General features: G+C 35.0%; 1 protein-coding gene across 6 annotated transcripts in view; it reads right to left on the reverse strand.

The window, feature by feature from the left end:
• LRRC4C (leucine rich repeat containing 4C) overlaps positions 1–16417 on the reverse strand; it is a 1358593-nt gene that overhangs the window by 304830 nt on the left and 1037346 nt on the right. The window lies entirely within an intron of this gene.

Below are 16417 nucleotides of genomic sequence, written 5' to 3' on the forward strand. Positions count from 1 at the left end.
GGACAAAAGTTAAAATACTATTGTACCTAAAAAAAAAAAAAAAAAAAAAAAAGAAAATGGAGGATCCACAAGAGAGAAGGAAACTGGTGTCTAGATGACATGGTAGGCAAGAGCTTCTTACCCACAGGAGGCCAGTTACTTTTCTCTGCATGGTTACACAGGAAAATACTAAATTTCCACCTTGTTTTGATACTGTATATAGGATGTCTTTATAGAATATCTTGTCCTACAGTTGAATTAACACACATCCACAGATCACTGGGGATGGCCACTGTAACTGAGCTAGTCTAACTTTTCTCAAACAGCCTCTGTACTTTCTAAAGCTATAGTAAACTACTGTTTACTTCTTTTTTTTTTTAAATTTATTTATTTTATTTATTTATTTATTTTTTATTGCATTTTAGGTTTTGGGGTACATGTGATGAACATGCAAGATTGTTGCATAGGTACACACATGGCAGTGTGCTTTGTGCTTTGCTGCCTTCTGTCCCCTCACCTGTATCTGTCATTTCTCCCCATGCTATCTCTTCCCACCTCCCCACCCCCCCGCCCCTCCCCCATTTTCCCCCAACGGACCCCAGTGTGTAGTGCTCCCCTCCCTGTGTCCATGTGTTCTCATTGTTCAACACCCGCCTATGAGTGAGAATATACGGTGTTTGATTTTCTGCTCTTGTGTCAGTTTGCTGAGAATGATGGTTTCCAGGTTCATCCATGTCCCTACAAAGGACGTGAACTCATCGTTTTTGATGGCTGCATAATATTCCATGGTGTATATGTACCACATTTTCCCTATCCAGTCTATCATCGTTGGGCATTTGGGTTGGTTCCAGGTCTTTGCTATTGTAAACAGTGCTGCAATGAACATTCGTGTGCACGTGTCCTTGTAGTAGAATGATTTATAATCCTTTGGATATATACCCAGTGATGGGATTGCTGGGTCAAATGGGATTTCTATTTTTAGGTCCTTGAGGAATCACCACACTGTCTTCCACAATGGTTGAATTAATTTACATTCCCACCAACAGTGTAAAAGTGTTCCTATTTCTCCACATCCTCTCCAGCATCTGTTGTTTCCCGATTTTTTAATGATCGCCATTCTAACTGGTGTGAGATGGTATCTCAATGTGGTTTTGATTTGCATTTCTCTGATGACCAGTGATGATGAGCATTTTTTCATGTTTGTTGGCCTCCTGTATGTCTTCTTTTGTAAAGTATCTGTTCATATCCTTTGCCCATTTTTGAATGGGCTTGTTTGTTTTTTTCTTGTAGATCTGCTTTAGTTCTTTGTAAATTCTGGATATCAGCCCCTTGTCAGATGGGTAGACTGCAAAAATTTTTTCCCATTCTGTTGGTTGCCAATTCACTCTACTGACTGTTTCTTTTGCCGTGCAGAAGCTGTGGAGTTTGATTAGGTCCCATTTGTCTATATTGGCTTTTGTTGCCATTGCTTTTAAGCTGAAAAATACTCTTCAGGATATTATCCAGGAAAACTTCCCTAACCTAGCAAGGCAGACCAATATTCAAATCCAGGAAATACAGAGAACACCACAAAGATATTGCTCAAGAAGAGCAACCCCAAGGCACATAATCGTCAGATTCACCAGGGTTGAAATGAAAGAGAAAATGCTAAGGGCAGCCAGAGAGAAAGGTCGGGTTACCCACAAAGGGAAGCCCATTAGACCCACAGCAGATCTCTCAGCAGAAACCCTACAAGCCAGAAGAGATTGGGGGCCAATATTCAACATCCTTAAAGAAAAGAACTTTCAACCCAGAATCTCCTATCCAGCCAAACTAAGCTTCATAAGTGAAGGAAAAATAAAATCCTTTGTGAACAAGCAAGCACTCAGAGATTTCATCACCACCAAACCTGCTCTACAAGAACTCCTGAAAGAGGCTCTACACATATAAAGGAACAACCAGTACCAGCCACTCCAAAAACACACCAAATGGTAAAAAAGCATCAACACAATCAAGAATCTGCATCAACTAACCAACAAAACAGCCAGGTAGCATCAAAATGACAGCATCAAATTCACACATAACAATACTATCCCTAAATGTCAATGGACTAAATGCCCCAATCAAAAGACACAGACTGGCAAATTGGATAAAAAGCCAAAACCCATCAGTGTGCTGTATCCAGGAAACCCATCTTACATGTTTACTTCTTAGAACACCCACCATACGTTTTAACTGAATATTTCCTGTAAGTCAATGCTTTTCTATATTCTTCCTCCTTCTTCACCTGACTAAATGCTACTCAGTCTTAGGCCTAAGCTTAAATAATATTTCTTCTATAAAGGTTTCTGTGCCGTCCTTCAGGTCTGAGCACTTTTTTCCCCTCCCATGTGTGGCTATTATATTCTGACTCATTCTGTCAACGCATAAAGCATTTTATTTTGCATTTGTTGAACTGTCTGTCTCTAAATGATAAATTCTGTGAATGAAAAGTGTCAATGTCATTCACCATTATATTTCCAAATGAGAGTGTGGCACCTGGTATGTGTTGGGCAGTATACATATTAATTGAATAAATTAATGCAACAACATAGCAAAAAGCCTAGAAGGAAATGCACTTTAAAAATAGTTATTTCTGGGTCATGATACTATATGTAATTTTTTTTTTATTTCACTATTTTTCAAAGTCTCTAGATTATACATGTTAGTTTTATCATTGCAAAACACAATACAACAAATTCTAACTAAAATATTATCCGTATTGAAAACAAAAGCTCACTTGCAAATCTGATTTGTATACAACCTGGAATATAAATATTAACTGAATAAAATATATTTCTGCCTACTATTTGAGACAACTATTGTATGACCAGACTAGTAGCAAGGACATATGATATAGTGTAATTGACCAATGAAGTTCTATACCCACAAACATGAAGAAAATCAATAGGAACTGCTCCTCCTTCTCCAAGACAAATTTATGTGTAATAAGAGATACACTGCGGATGACGGATGTGGGCTACACATATTCCCCTGGTGTTTGTTTGCAAAGCCATTTTTGTCCTGTCTTTTACCTGGGTTTTCATAGAAGCTTGAGGGATTAGGGTTGTTTTGCAAATAAAATTTCACTGTCTGGAGAGACTGAGGGAATCTTAGGATCTACATTCAAAAGATATTTGCATAGCATCAGTTGGATTTCATGCTCTAAAATGCAAAAAATATTCTCATTCCTCCAATCCTCCAAAATAAAGTCATAAATGTTCGGCCATGTGGATCTGAGAAAGCAAATCATCTATTGGAAATATTTTTTCTTCACACATGAGCCAAACTACAGCTCAGACATGTTGCTTTCTCTGTCAGAAGCTGGAAGACACTCTATTTTTCTCCTTTTTGCCCTTGAAATAGTTAGGTTGATTTGATTGATTTAGGTTGATGTGCATTCAGTTACGAATTTCTCATTGCTAAACTCATTCTACAGGGAGGTAATGTTTCAATGCATGAGGATCAAAGGAAATCTCCCTGAAAGTCATCAGTTTAATGAGGGCTAGTCATTCATCCTGATGAGTTTTCCTCATCTTCTCCTGGAATGAGGACAAATGTCATAGATACATTATAGGTAAAGGAAGGTTAGGCTAAGGCAATGGCAGAAATTAATTTAGTCTCCGGTTCTAGCTTCAACTACCTACATCATTCAAACCAAAAAGAGAAACACAAAATTAATAGCTTGACATACTTTTCTATTTAACCTTGAAATATGGTCAGGCAATTTAAACCAAATCCACATACAAATGCAATCAGTATAAAGAATCTATTAGTGACTGAGACCAATTATTAACCAAAGAAATGTAAATTCAGTGTAATTGCATCACACATTCTATAGTTATAACTCGGCTGAAGAGCATGAAAAGAATTGGCAAAGAGGATGCAAATTTGGGGGGAGGATTTATTAAAATAACAGTTTAAAATATTAATTATCAACTTATTTCCAATCACTGAGTATGTGTTCAGATAGATTGCAGATAATTCATTCTTAGTACAGTGAAAGCTAAAGAGGAGAATTATACCAAACTATTTCTCATGATCTCATTTCTTTGTGTTAAAAGCCTACAGTATTGTACCACCAACATAGAAATAAATGTTATCAGTCAGATATGAGATTCCTACTGAAGCTCTTTGATGAATATTCACTTTTCAATTAATAAGCTATTTTATTCTAGAAGTCTGAAACTATACTCTGAAATTTTTCATTGAATTCCCCCTCACAATGTTTCAAATATAATTTGATTAACATATAACAAAACTGAAACATGTTTTGGTATTTAAAATTGGGTATTATACACTTAACTAAACTGTATACATAGCATTTAATTTCTCTTTATAAAAACCTTTTTTTTTTTTTTTTTTGGAAAAGTCTCTATGTTTAAATTCCTACTACATTTGTAAGAAGTTTATTTTATCCTTGACCAACTTCGCCTTTTTTTTTTTTTTGCTTTACCAAGTTGTAAAGTTATTTATATGCTACCTTACTTGAAACTCCAAGAAGTGGGGGACATCCATAGTGAAACTATAAATATCATAATTATTAAAAAGCATATAGATTAAGTCATTTTACTCAGTACTAAAGTTAATAAATGCAGAATAAGGTCTAGAACAAGGGTTTGCAAACTACTGTTCATGAATAGCCTGTTTTTATATGCCAAAATTGGCTTTTACATTTTTAAATTGTTGAAAACAAATTAAAAATAAAAGAAATATTTTGTGACACATGAAAACTGATAATATTTATTATAAATGTCCATGAAAAGTATAAAACACTACTAAAATTAAAGAAGACAGAAATATGGATATTTTGTGTTCATGAATTGAAATAATTAATATGCTAAAATGTATATACTCCCAAAGCAATATACAGAGTTGATGAAATCCCTATAAAAATTCCAATGACACCTTGCACAGAAATAGAAAAACCAATCTAATATTCATATGAGACCACAAAAATCCCTGAATAGCCAAAGCATTCTTAAGCAAACAGAATGAAGCTGAAAGCATCACACTACCTGACTTTAAAATATACTGTAAAGCTACAGCAATCAAAACAGTACCAGCATAAAAACAGACACACAGATTAATGGAACAAAATAGAGAGCCCAGAAATCCACACATTACGGTCAATTGATTTTAGACAAAGGTGCCAAGAACACATAATAAGGGAAGACATTATCTTAAAGAAATGTTTTTGAGAATACTAGATAGCCACATGCAGAAAAATGAAGCTAGGCCTTCAGTTCACATCATTTAAAAAATTAACTCCAAAACAAATTAACTCAGTACGAATTAAGAACTTCAATGTAATACCTGAAGCTGTAAAACTACCAGAAGGAAAACATAGGGAAAAAAGCTCCATGAATTTGGTCTGGGCAATTGATATATTCCCCTAGAGCAGAGGCAAGAAAAGCTAAAAGTCACAAATAGAATCACATCAAACCAAAAACCTTCTTCACAGCCAAGGAAACACTCAACAGAGTGAAGAGGCAACCTGTAAAATGGGAGAAAACATTTGCAAACCATATATCTGATGAGAGGTTAGTAGCCAAAGTATATAAAAAATGAAAATGACTCAGGAGCCAAAAAGCAAATTAATGCTGATTAAAAAATGGGCAAAGAACCTGAATAAATGTTTCTCACAATGGCCAATAGGTATATATAAAAATGCTCAACATCACTAATCCTTAGGAAAGCACAAATCAACATCACCGTGGGAATATCACCTCATATCTATTGGAATGGCCACCATAAAAAACATGAAAATAACAAGTTTTAGAAAGAATGTGGAGAAAAAAAAAACCCTTGAACACTGTTGGTGGAATGTAAATTAGCATAGGCATTATGGGAAATGATATGGAGGTTTCTTAAACAATTGAAAATAGAAATAAATCTTCTCACTCTACAAAAACTAATGTGTGAGGTAATGATTACATTAGTCTGATTTAATGTATACATTAGTATGTATATATTTTACAGTGTATACATATTTCAAAACATTATTTGTACACAATAAATATCTACAATTTTGTCAATTAAAATAAATTAATCAATTAGAAAAACAAAATTTAATGTCTATAAATAAAGTATTATTAGAACATGGCCACATGCATTTGTTTACATGTAGCCTATGGTTGCTATCACACTACAATGACAGAGCTGAGTAGTTGTTATGGAAACATCTAGCTCTTTTCAGAAAAAAAAGTTGCTGACCATTAGTCTAGAAAAATGTTATATAATAGAAATATAAGGTACCTATGTATTTCAAAAATTTTAGTAGCTGCATTTAAAAATCATAAAAGAAACAGGAACCATTATAATATATCTTATTTAACTCAAAATACCCCGAACATTATGTCAACATGTAATCAATATGAAAATTATAAATATTTTACTTTCTTTTTTGGCACTAAATCTTTAAATTTAATATGCATTTTACTTTGACAGCTCCTCTGAATTTAGACTAGCCATATTTCAACTTCTCAAAAACAACCTGTAGCTAGCAGCTACCATAATGAACACTGTGTCTAGATGATGGGTCTTTTCATATTGTCAACTCTCCAGCCACTAAATAGAACATTTATATTTTATTGAGTTTATGTTTTCTGTTCTATTCTTTTATTTCCCTGCTTTTCTGCTGCATGGAGGCCTGGGTCAAGGGTGGTTTGCTGGGTTGGTTTTCCCATGATCTAAGTGTAGGAACAAGGCACTTTTTTTGTGTCATTGCTCATCACCATAGAAGTGGCAAAATTCTGAAAATTTATCATCTGTTTATAGCCAGGTAAAAGTTCTAAATTCTGAACTGAATCCAGTAATGTAGGTGTTGCCTTTTCATTTCAGAGCAGAAAGAAATGTCATGTTTTTTTGCTAGAGAGATAATTTTACTGTTAATGTAGTTTAAGTCCAATTAGCTTTCTTGGCAGTCACATCTAACCATTGATTCTTATTATACCCCTGAAAAAATATCAACTCTATGTCTTTTTTTAAAGTGTTGCAATTAAAGCCACATAACCACATCTTGCTTAAGTAAGTTTTCTCCCTTGCTTTCTTGTTTATGTGTCGTGATTCAGAAGGTATCCTCAGAAAGAACATTGGTGACTGACAGACAGGACTGTATTCTCCTGATACCATAAAAGTCAGTCAGTTTTCCCATTTTGCGGGGTGGTGGGAAGGAATTGATTGATAATATTGACTGAAATTTATATTATTTGAATATACACTTTTTGAATTTTGTTGTCGTTAAACATCTGGAGCATTAAAAAATAAAATGTGTACCCAAATTGTTATGGAAAAACTCAAAGTCACATATGCTTATTTAGTTCACTTTTTGTTGACTCGTATCCACAGAGCTGAGATTTTACAGTATTTTTAATTTGCACAGTAGTGTTTCAATGTGGTAAAATTGTTCCCAGATTTTCAGATGGAATTAAGTACATCAAAAATGTATGTTACTTGAAAAACTCCATTTGGCGTTTTAGATAATAATACCACATTTGCATGAGCTCCATTATCTACGCACACTGAAGATCCACTGCTCTGATATGTATTTATTTCTTTTTTTTGAACGTTAACTTATTCTTTCTTTCCTTACTGTTTCTACATCAGACCCACAGTGCTGAATGGATTGTATGGAGTATAAATTCTGAATATAAAATGTATATAAATTACTTGCTATCTTTCTCCTTCTCAAGCCACAAGTAAGATAAAGCAAATGCTTAGTGTTGCAGGTTTTAAGAGGAAACAATATAAGATTACTGTAATTATAGTTATAAAACAATCACCTATATATTGCCTTGTAATAAATATTAGTTACTCCCATGATTATTTCTCCAGCCTATCAGGAAATTTAGTAAAAATTAAAACTGACTGTGATAATATAACCATGGTAGCTAGAATGGTTATGTGTTTACTGTGTGCTAAGCCTTTTGTGTATAACATCTTATTCAATCCTGTCAATAAACCTAGGAGGTTAGTTCTAACACTACTCTCATTTTGCAGTTGAGGAAGCAGACTTATTGAGGTTGAGTAAAGTTTTAATATTAAAAATATATGAAAATACTGATTTTTTTTTCAAATTAACATACTGCTTTTTTGGGGACTTATCAGTTAAAACTCTTGTTTTGCCATGATGGCCTGTCTATATTTAAGCCATATTTTTAGATTTCTTTCTAGGCCTTACAAAAGCAACTTTTACACATGCTACATATTTAAAAAAATAAGTCATAATTTTGTCTTGAAAAAAAATCTGCAAAACCAAAATATAAGTAACAACAATGGAACACAAAAAGCTTTATTGTAAATAGTTCCTCTTCTCTAAGGAATAGAAATTACAAAAGGATGACACATTCAGACTTCTGTAATTCATAAATAATAAATGGTGTTAGTGATCAACACAGTTACTATCTCCTTTATTGAGCTTACTTCTTTCCTTTTTTTAAAATTTTTTTTATTTTTTGGTGAATGAGACTGCCTTCCAGTTACAGGGGCTCAAAATTTCATGATCTTTTGTTTTTAAATCTCTCTCTCCTTCTCAGATGAAATGATTTAGCAATTTTTTAAAATTATGTATGAACAACAAATGCATCTCCTCTTTTTCATTTTCACCTCCATCATTATAATACAAGTACTCATTCTTTCTTTTCTGTTGCCATTACTTCCAAATTGAAGTGCTTAACTTGGCCATCTCCCGTCTCATTCACCTTAAATATTTCGCCAAATTATTTTTTTCTGAAGCACAATTCTGCATCATAGTTAAGAGCATTTATTCTGGAGTTAAGCTATGAGGGATCAAATTCTGACTCCACCCCTGACTTACTTTGTGATTCTGGGGCAGTCCCCGAAACACCAGGATTCAGTTTTCTTACTATGACTTGGGAGTAATAGTAGTTTAAGTCATTGGGTAGTTGTAAAGACTAGACTATATAAAATAAGATGTGCATAGCTCTTAAAATAGTGTCTACAACAAAAATTATTAGCTATCATTGTTATATTCAGAGAAAAGAACTTCAGTGGTTTTAAATTTCTAAACATGGCGTTTAATGCTCTTTTTATCTAGTGCCAATCCATTTTTGCATGTAAACTTTTTTTATTCCAACTCAATTCAGCTCCCTATTTATTTAGCCAGAATACATCTAGACAATGAGAGAGAGAGAGAGAGAGAGAGAGAGAGAGAAAAAAAAAGAGAGAGACAGACAGACATAGTGATTGCTGTGGAGGAACTTGAAATCTACTAAGACTAATAGAATCATAAATAATTCTTGAGATATCAGGTAATGATATCTCAAGTGCCAAGCTGGGTGCATAGCAGAAAGTGATTGGTTTTTTTTTTTTTTCATGGAAAAGCCTAGCAGGAAGAAGAAGAGAAATCTCCATCAAGATGGCAATCTTTGGACTGCCTCAGATGAGGCCATCAAAGAAAAGAAAGAATGGACACACAATGAATTTGTAGACCCGACACTCAACCAAATGGGATTATATTATATTCTTGTCCAAAGTCTTCCCTACCTGAAGTGTTCTTCCACTCTCTCTGCTTAATGTTCCCATTTTCCCACATCTCAACATTCGCAAATCTTTTACCTCTCCCGCTGTCTCATTCAAAGGTTGTCCCCTCAAGGAAGTTGTGATTTCGCTATCCAAACCCTCTTTTCACTTCTCATTCTCTCGGCATGTTAGCTAAACTTCTCTGTGGTGCTTCATATAGTCTATCTTCATAACTAATTATGTATAGGATATCAGCTCCTTCAAATTAGCAGTTATGTAAAATCTATTTTTGTGTGTATTGTAACACCTGGACAATTTCTAATAAATATGCGGAAGATATTTATGTAATGGAGTGAATGTTGTTTTAAAGCCAGAAGAGCTCAGAATGGAAAGTAACTTCCTTAAATCACTGACCCTACCTGAAAGTTTCTAAGGATCAGAAATTATGTTCGTCTTATCACTATATTCTTGACATAAATGCCAAAAATATATTGGAATCAATAGCAAATCATATATCTGTGGCAGAGCTGCTGACCAGAATTCAGTCTTCTCAATTCCAAGGTATTGATTCTCTCCTTTAAATAATGAATTTTAACATTATTTAAAATCTAAAAATTACATGTAATTTTCATCATTTTGTGTCAATCCATTGAATAAATATTAGATCTCAGCGTATTTGACTCTACATAGATGATTATGCATCAATATTTTCATATAGCACATGCCTATTGTTTTATGGCTAAAAGATGACAAAAGCATATTTGTCTTTAAATTTTGTTTTTTTTTTTACATTTAAAGTTCATGGAGATTCTAGGCATACATGACTGAATGGTTTCCTTTAAAATCGTGTTGTAAGAGAAAGAAAGCACAGGCCTTGGGAACCAGAGGATTCATATTTAAATGAGTAACTTCTGCCAGGAAGGTCAGATGTGAGATTACAGATTTTGCTGAACATTATGTTTGGCTAAAAAACAATTCAGTGGTTTTGTTTATTAAATAGTATTTCCAAATCCACGTTCATTAGCAAGAATGCTGCAGGACCCAGCAGTTCCAGGAGGGAATCCATTTCCAGTAGCTCTCAGAGATAATGATAAGCCATCTTAAAGTTTAGCCTTATTAGAAATGACCGAAATGCATTATAGGGCAGCAGTAACTGTAATGGTTGGTTTGCCAACCAGTGGTGTGGAATTAAAAATGCATTAAAATTTATACAAAAGAAAGTAAACAGCAGTGAATCTCTATTGGCTTTCACATAGTTAAATGAACTGCTCTTTTTCTTTGTGTGGTTAATAAAAAAAAAGACCTATAAAAATAGAAGCAGCATTCCATTTTGGAACTTGATTCATGTGAAACTCTATTATTGATAAAATGGACGACGTCTTTCTTTAAGCATATAATTCATGCATTCCTTAACACATGCAAAGATACAACCAGAGAAGAATGGATCTTCTCTTGAAGGGCTAGAACTCCTATTGATTCTTTTTATGACCAAGGTTTGATCAAGCAGAGCAGACAGAATTAGAAGGTGAAACAAAACCCCAGGAGGAATGGAATAAACAGCTATGGAAATTACTTAACAATTCTAATTATCTACATAAATATTAACTTCCATCATTAATTGCTAGTCACTTTTTGAAACTCTGTTTATGAAAATTTTAGACTCCTAGTCTCCCCAGCCATGTCTTCCATCCGTTGATTCATATACTCAAAGACATTTACTGAAGAGAGGTGAATGAGAAGTATAAAATCACTGCCCTATTGCAGTTTGTGGTTTAATCATGGAGGCGTATGTTAAACACCTTCATAAATATTTAATTACAATATAAGGACTTTAGCGGAAAAGTGCAGAGTGCTCTAACAAAAAGATTTACCAGTATAGAATCTGTGTAGTCACATACAAGCTCGTGACCAGAAGAGTCAATGGCTTGGTTTAATGCTCTCTGTTTGCTTTCTTGATGTTCCTAATTTTATCTTTGAAATTGTGTTTTGTAAGTGACACGCGGCAGTGCAATGGAACACACATGAACAGAGGAGACAGTGCAATATGAGTGTCCACCCTGTCTTGTTGCCCTATTCATATGTAGCACAGAATTCCAGTGGACCTGCAATATGTTAGAGGTCAGTAAGACTTACAGTGAGTTCAAAATAAGTATGTTACACAATGACAGAGTAAGCTGGTGTACTGATGAGCCTTAGAGCCAATGCTTCGTGTTCTAACCAGAACTCACTTTGAATGCAGAGAGTAATGACATAGAAATAAATATGAATGACTGAGGAGCCCCGTATTATTTTTCCTTACTCATGTTACTTCCCTGAACCAGCTAGCCAGTTATGCAGAAAGTGATGGCCTTGAAGCAAAATGGAGTAGGTTAACCCATACTTTCTTTTTCTTTCAATATTTCCTTATCAATCAATCAGTAAGGCTGAAAGTAGAAGGGTTGATAGAATATGTATCTATCATGAAAGGAAATAAAAGCATGGAAGTTAGCTTTGTGCAACATTGCCACTGATCTGGTAGGAATAAAATGCATATGCATGTATGAGCTATGAAATAGAAATTATAACTCTTATTTTTGCATGTGTATTAAATCCTTTTATATTTGTGGTTAAAACTTGTACTATGCAATATAAAGATAATGTGAAAATCCATGTTTATTATTTAAAATTTTATTTTCTTTTACTCAGAACAATAATAAATAACAATAACAACTAACCCACCATGATGGGCTGAGAGAGGCAGAGAAAAAGAGGGAAAACCGTCATAATTTAATACCTTCAACAATGCTTTTATTTTGCTTTTTAAACAAGGGGTTAAACATTTTCATTTTGCACTGGGCTCTACAAATTGTTTCTGGCCTTAGCTGTAAGAATGTATAAGAATGATTTAACTTAGCCTGGGAAGTTAGAACTTCTTGCCAAGTGATAATTAAGCTGAGATTAGAAGATGTGCAGGAGTAGAGGCAAATGAGAAAGCAGTAGGGGGATAAGATGGGGTTTGGGAGGGAGGGATGCTTCAGGCAGAGGGTCAGATACCAAGTCCCTAAAGGAAGAAGGAACTAGGAATGTTTGTGGAAAATACAGTCAGTGTCATTGGAAGTTAGTAAGCAGATACTGACTACACAGAGTAGAGCTTCAACTTACATCATACTGCATCTCTTAGAAGGAGAAAAATGATGGTGCTGAAATGAGTGAAACTGGAATACTCAGAATTAATTATTACAAAAACCACCCTGTACCAATTTATGACTGTATGTCTGGCACTAAGTGGCTTGCTGACATTACCTTTTTGGCCTTCCCAACAATAAGGCAAAGTGAGGTTTGCTGGCTTCCTTATTCAAAAAAAAGAAAAATAGAAAGTTAACAAATTCACTCAAGGTTACATAGCCAGTGAGTGACAGTTATAAATGGACCACTCTTTCTACATAGGAACCAGACTGTAAGCCCCAGCAGGGAGGGAATTTGCTCAATGTGCTACTATACTCTTAGCTCATAGTGTACCTAATAGGCTCTCAATATTTGTTGAATGAATGAATAAATGAATGACTTAGTGAGTCTTCTTTGGAGAATTCACTGTGCCTTCACGACTTTGGATGGATTATGGAATATTCAAATGAGGTTTGTGTATACTTTGAGATCCAGTGAATGTTCCTTTTCAAATGAACAGTAAAAAGTGAAAAAGGAAAGCAGCATGCTTTAGTTAAAAGAGAGTGGATAGGAAGGCAAGAGATAGACTCTGTTTCATTAGCTATGTGACCCTGGGCCAGTCACTTGCCCTCAGTACTCAGTTTTTTCAATAAAATAGAACAGGGGATGAGTGGTCTTTCCAGTTTTCCCATAGCATGGTTTGATTATTCTGGGAATTATTTAGCAATAAATGAGCTCAATACCTAAAACTTCTCTTTTATAACACAGAAGAAACATAAAATATGAGACACATAATTTTATTTTTATTCATTTATATTTTTTCTGAGACGGAATCTTGCTCTGTGGCCTAGGATGGAGTATAGTGCCATGACTTCAGCTCACTGCAACCTACCCCTCCCAGGTTTAAGTGATTCTCCTGCCTTAGCCTCCCAAGTAGCTGGGATTACAGGTGTCTGCCACCATGACTAGCTATTTTTTTTTTTTTAGTCACCAGGCGCCAGGCTGGAGTGAAGTGGCATGATCTCGGCTCACTGCAACCTTTGCCTCCCAGGTTCAAGCAATGCTCCTGCCTCAGCCTCCCAAGTAGCTGGGACTACAGGCACACACTACCATACCCAGCTAATTTTTTGTATTCTTTAGTAGAATCGGGGTTTGACCATGTTGGCCAGGATGGTCTTGATCTCTTGACCTCATGATCCACCCACCTTGGCCTCCCAAAGTGTTGGGATTACAAGCATGAGCCACTGCACCTGGCCCTATTTTTTTTTTTTTTTTTTTTTTTTTAGCTGAAACAAGGTTTCATCATGTTTCACCATGTTGGGCAGGCTGCAGTGATCTGGCCACCTCTGCCAACCTCAAGTGATCTCTCAACCTTGGCCTCCCAAAGTGCTGGGATTACAGGTATGAGTCACCACACGTAGCCAAGACATGTAATTTTAAAGCACCCAATTCCTCAAATAAGCTCACTCATTTATCCATTTATTTATTCACTCATTCTTTTAACAAGCCTTTCTGAGAAGTACGCTATGTGCTTGGAAGAAGCCTCCTGCTAAAATGATGAAATGATCTCCATTTCAGGAAATAGCAAGACTCTGAGGGAGTAAAACGTGGGTTAAGGTTTATCTGCTACTCAAAAATTGTAAAAGTCAAATCTAATTCCACTTTGAATCACAAGTCTGGTGTCACACAGAGCCAATGTTGTTGTAACGTGTAGTAATAATGCCAGCACCTTTCAGAATAAATTCTTATGTCTGAATCATTTGATTACTTTCCTCACTTTGACTTTCCCTTGGTGAAATCGAAGGCAGACAGCTGTAAAACTTCCTACACACAATAAAGTCTGTGCCTTCCACTAGTAAAAACTAGTCTTTGTTCTCACAGAAGCAAGCATGTGATCAAGAAAGGTGGGGCAAGAATATTGATAGGCTCCAAACAGACAATCTAAAGAGTGGGAGAAAACTTTTGCGATCTATCTATTTTTATAATGACAAAGGTCTAATATCCAGAATCTACAAGGAACTTAAACAAATTTGCAAGAAAAAACAATCCCATTAAAAAGTGGCAAAGGACGTCAACAGACACTTCTCGAAAGAAGAGATTCATGTAGCTAACAAACATATGAAAAAAAGCTCATCATCACTGATCATTAGGGAAATGCAAATCAAAACCACAGTGAGATACTATCTTATGTCAGTCAAAGTGGGAATTATTAAAAAGTTAACAAACAACAGAGGCTGGGGAGGCTGTGAAGAAAAAGCAACACTTTTACATTGTTGGTGGGAATGTAAATTAGTTGCATGTGGAAGACAGTGTGGTGTTTCCTCAAATACCTAAAACCATAAATACCATTTTACCCAGCAATCCCATTACACAAAGGAGTACAAATCATTCTATTATAAAGATACAGGCACAGGTATGTTCATTGCAGTACTATTCACAATAGCAAAGACATAGAATCAACCCAAATGCCCATCAGTGATAGATTGGATAAAGAAAATGTGGTACACATACACCATTGAATACTATGTAGCCATAACAAGGAGTGAGATAATATCCTTTGCAGGGACATGGATAGAGCTGGAAGCCATTATGGAAGCCATTATCTTTCAGCAAACTAATGCAAGAACAGAAAACCAAACACCACATGTTCTCACTTGTAAGTGGGAGCTAAACAATGAGAACACATGAACACAGGGAGGGGAACAACACACACTTGGACCTCATGGTAGGGGGATGGGGAAGGGAGAGTATCCAAATAAATAGCTAATACATTCTGGGCTTAATAACTAGGCGATGGATTGATAGGTGTAGCAAACCAACATGGCACACATTTACTTACGTAACAAATCTGCATATCCTGCACATGTACCCAGGAACTTAAACAGAAAGAAAAAAAAAGAAAGAAAAAAATGACAGAACTCAGAATAACTACAAGAAAATGTCAAAAGGTCCAAAGTATGTGTCACTGATGTTTCAGAGGATCAGAAAAAAGTGATTAGTGCAGAAAGAATATTTGAGACAATAACTGAAAATGTTACCAATTTGGTGAAATACATACTCAATAAAAACTATGCTTAGACAACCATAATCAAATTGTTGAAATCTAAATATAAAACAAATTCTTTAAGGCAGCTAGATGAAAATGGCACATTCCAGGGAGACAACAATTTGAATTATTACAGATGTTACATTGGAAACTACGAAAACCAGAAGATAGCAGAACAGCATGTTTAATATACTGAAAGAGAAGAACTGTCGATCTAGAATTTTGTATTGAGCAAAAATATCCTCCAGGAATAAAAGCAAAATCAAGATACTCTCAGATGAAAGAAAACAAAGAAAACATCACTAGTAGACCGCTATACAAGAAATGTGAAATGAAGTTCTTCATGCTGAATAAAAATGACACTTGAGAGAACTTCGCTTTTCACTAATAGAGAGAAATCAATGATTAAAAAAAAATATTGATGGTCTCTCCAGTAAAGTTCTGTATCTAATAGAAGGCACAAGAGGCAGGTGCCATGAAGGCCAGATGGGTACTATGGTCCTACATCATTGTTGGGTTTTTCCCAGGAGAGCAATAATCATTCCTTATAGGAAGTGAGCATCTCAAAAGGTTGAATAATAAAACCCCAGTTCCAGATATTTGGTGAATTTCTGATGAATCTACTATTTGGGGAGGATAAATAAGTGAAAAAGGTGAATTTTACTTATTAACTGTTTATGAAGAGAAGAAAATATCCAAAGGATATAAACAGATAGGCAGTAAACATTAGCCAACACCTGGAGCATT

This window comes from Saimiri boliviensis, chromosome 6 (assembly GCF_048565385.1).
Source record: "Saimiri boliviensis isolate mSaiBol1 chromosome 6, mSaiBol1.pri, whole genome shotgun sequence".
Taxonomy (NCBI): domain Eukaryota; kingdom Metazoa; phylum Chordata; class Mammalia; order Primates; family Cebidae; genus Saimiri; species Saimiri boliviensis.